Below are 4,063 nucleotides of genomic sequence, written 5' to 3'. Positions count from 1 at the left end.
CACCAAGAAATCACTCAAAGCCATCCATCTGCAATTCAAGAACTGCACCAGCCTGCACACCTATAAGCCCAGGTTCTGTGGAGTCTGCAGTGATGGCCGGTGCTGCACCCCCCACAATACCAAAACCATCCAGGTAGAGTTCCAGTGCTCCCCAGGGCAAATAGTCAAGAAACCGGTGATGGTCATTGGAACCTGTACCTGTCACACCAATTGTCCTAAGAACAATGAGGCTTTCCTCTAGGAGTTGGAGCTGAAGACTAGCCGAGGGAAAATGTAACCTGTCCTTCAAGAAGCACCCCTACAGATGCAAACTACAGTTGCTGCATGACCCACCATCGAATGATCATCAGAAAAATAATGAAGAATCATTATTTCATCCTTAAGTCCTATGTATTTTCTGTGACCATATGAGGACATTTATATCTGTCTTCTTTTTTTAATGAAAGATATGATTAACTATAAACTCGGAATCAGGGTAAGCTCTAGGATGTGACTTAGGGTTGACTTACTTTCCTGTGGTTTTATTACAAATGCAAATTTCTATCAATTTAAGAAAGCAGACATAAGACTTACCATGTAGACTATATCACATTGCACTCATCTTACTTTGTTGCGCACTAGTGCAATTCCAAGGAAATGTCCCTGTAATTACATGGCGAACTCTAGGATCATACTGAACATGTTGTACAAATATTTCACCCTATATCAAGGTTTGACTTGAGGATTCTCTCTTGGGCTCCCTTTTTGGGTAGATCAACTCTGAACTTCCAAGCCCAAGATCCAAGGAAACATAGCTCTTCAACATGAAGTCCAGAGACTCATTAATTTTCTGTTTAGTTGTATACTAGGAAACATGCTGTATCTACAGTAACGAAATGTTTGTTAAGTAGACTGGTGTCATGTACTTTCTCCATTTCAGAAAAATTGACTCCTTTCCAATAGAAAGAAGCTCAACAGAAAACTCCCAATACAGAGATGACTGTATCCTCATAGCCCTCATGCGTTTGCATCCTAGAAGCTGCTGAGGCCCACTAGTTGGTTTTCTTTTTTTTTAATTCAGCAGAAGCAGAGCCTATCAACAGGTATCCTCTCATCAGTAAGATGAGAGGTTGCTCACAACCTCTGATGACTTTCAAATGTGCTTTGCATGAAATTTTGAAAAAGAAGAACAAAATCAAAATGACTGTGGTGGTGAGAGACCACAAATTCTATGGGAGTTTAGAATTATTGTAGACATGCCCAAAACGTATCCTTGGGCCATAATTATGAAAACTCACAGTCAAGATATGTGTGTATATGTACGTGTATCTAATTTGTCAGGTTACAAAGTAGGCTGCAAAATTCAAAATACACATTCTTCTAATGTCACCATATGTGTTCCACTTTTCTCCTTTAAAGTATTTATAAAAGTATAAATTGTACATTTTGTAAAATATTATTTTTAATTTCTCTACTTGTCAGACATCACTAAATAAACACGATTTTATTACTGAGAAAAAAAATAAAAAATAAAAGAAGAGGCAACCTGTTAATACAAACAACAATCTGGATGAATGTCCAGAGAATTATGCTGAGTGAAAAAGTCAATCTCAAAAAGTTGCACACTGTATAATTTCATTTACACAACATTCTTGAAATAACAAAATTATAAAAACAGATAACAGAGTAGTATTGCCAGGGGCTAAGGAGGATACAGGGTAAAAAGAGAAGAGGGTGTGGCTATAAAAGGACAACCTGAGGGATCCTTGTGGTGACAGAAATATCAATATTCTGCTTGTGATACTAGACTATAGTTTTGCAAGATGTTATCATTGGGGGAAACTAGGTAAAGGGTACATAGGATTTCTCTGTATTATTTCTTACGACAGCATGTGACTCTCAAAATAAATAGTTTAATTTTTGTAAGTGCCCTTAATCACATTAAAGAACTAATTTGAAGTCCAGAATTAGAATCCTCAGGTGTAGTTTCTTTAGCATAACTCCTCAAATACAGTTGTCAATCTAGAGAGACAAGTTATTTGCCCTGTACGCACCTAACACAGAATTGTGAGACAGACATACCAAAAGTAATACAGATACATCTATTCAAAAAAGAAGAAAATGAGAAGCACATGGAAATGACTGGTCCATAGCAATTCTAAAATCCAGCAGAGCAAATGTTGGAAATTCCTTAATTAAGATTCAGTCCTACTCCTGCCTGGGAATATCTCTGAACTCTTGGCTCCACTCCCTGGGATCTTGATTCCGTCTTCTGATTTAGCCTTCCTTTTCCATGAGAAACAGCCCTATTATAGTTTCTTCAGATTGCTTTTTGTCATAGAAGTTGGGAGTCCCAAGGCCTCTTTTCCTTTTGTACTCTCTCTCTCTTTCAGTAAAAGCTGGTGGTGTTTATGCCAATAAAATTATCTTAAAAATACTTGTGGGTCTCCTATAAGCCTTAGTAGGACTAGTTCCATTACACAAAAGCCACACCTACACATCTCTGAAGACAAGCCCTCTCCTCCTTGGGCTTCTGCTACGACTGCTGAAGTACCAAACCCTTAAGCTCCTTAGAATAGTTCTCTGAGGCACTTCTTTAGATCTTTCTAAAATCTTATCAAAGGATTTTATACTCATAGCCATGGCTTTATCTGTACTGCCCTAGATTTGATCTTTGCTCAGAAGCCATTTCTTAATTTTAGTACCATTCATTTTTGGAAAGGCTGGAGTTTTAAAAACACTGAGTCCAGGCTCCTTTACAACTAATATTGCTTACTTCAGCTTACGTCTTTTCTTTCACATTTTAACATAAGCAACAAGAAGAAGCCAGCAGTACCTTCAACACTGCCTAGAAATCTCCTTAACTAGATCACCCAGTTCCTTAGACAAGTTTTCTCCTTTTTATGTTACCACAGACAACAGATTTCTCAATTTTCTCCCACAATATAACAAGGATCCCCTTCTTTCCAATTTTTGATAATGTTTTTCTCACTTTCCTTTAATTCCTCACCCTCAGCTTTTCTAAAGGTCACCAGGCAAATACTAGCAAACTTTTCAAGATTCTTCAGGTTTTCACTACAACTATTTTCACAGTCCTTCTAGCTTCTACCCACTGTCTGGTTCAAATATTAATACTACTCCCACATTTTTGGTATTTGGTATAGCAGCACTCCAATTCTGGGCACCAAAAACAGTACTAATTATCTTTCATTGTAAAAAAGCACCCCAAAATTTAGTTTCTTAAAATAAAAACAAATATTTATTTTCTCACACATTTTCTGGGAGTCAGGAATTTTAGAGCAGTTTAGCTCTCTCTTGGGATTGCAGTCATCTGAAGACTTGGCTGATGGTGGAGGATCCACTTCCAAGATGACTCACTCATGAGGTTGGTAAGTTGACCTGTTGGCAGAAGATCTCAGCTCCTCACAATCCAGACCTCTCCATGGGACTGCAGGAGTGTCCTCATGACACAGCAGCCAGCTGCCCCCAGAGTGAGCCAAGAGGTAACAGCGTGGAAGCTATAATGTTTTTTATGACCAAACCTCAGCAGTCACACTTCATAATTTATGTAATATCCTATTGGCTACACAGGTCAGTCCTACTCAATGTGAGAGAGTACTGCACAAGGATATGAATACCAGGGGGTGAAAAACACTACAGGTCATCTTGAAAGCTGGCTACCACAGTAGGATGGAAAATATCAGAGTGCAAAACAAGGATTCTTAGCAAGAAATGTGCATATTGCAACAACTACTGCCACCAACTACTCCGAGTGATCTGGGAGAAACAGTGGAGCAGATGTGATAAATACACACATTAGCTAAGAAAGAGTCATTCATTATTTTCTGATTTTTTGGAATGTAATGATCAATCTGATCACTGTAAGGGAGATTTAATGTTGAATGTTCTATGGTTTAACTTTATATTAGTAGTTATGAAGAGAACTTATGAAAGTATTGTTCCACCATCAGCAAAAATGTTATGATTTTCAAGACTCTCAAGGAAGTTTCATTAAAAACTTTCAGTGTGTTTTTCAGAAGGGAGTTTAGGAAACATGACATTTTTCTAGTATGACAATTGTAAC

The 4,063-nt window shown here is 37.9% G+C and overlaps 1 pseudogene; it reads left to right on the top strand.

Moving 5' to 3' along the window:
• Nucleotides 1-688, top strand: part of LOC105821262 — an 80,995-nt pseudogene extending 80,307 nt beyond the window's left edge.
• The last annotated feature ends 3,375 nt before the right edge of the window (nucleotides 689-4,063 follow it).

The sequence above is a fragment of the Propithecus coquereli genome, unplaced genomic scaffold (genome assembly GCF_000956105.1).
Source record: "Propithecus coquereli isolate 6110/MARCELLA unplaced genomic scaffold, Pcoq_1.0 Scaffold116, whole genome shotgun sequence".
NCBI classification, from domain to species: Eukaryota; Metazoa; Chordata; class Mammalia; order Primates; family Indriidae; genus Propithecus; species Propithecus coquereli.
This window is presented reverse-complemented; position numbering and strand designations above follow the sequence as displayed.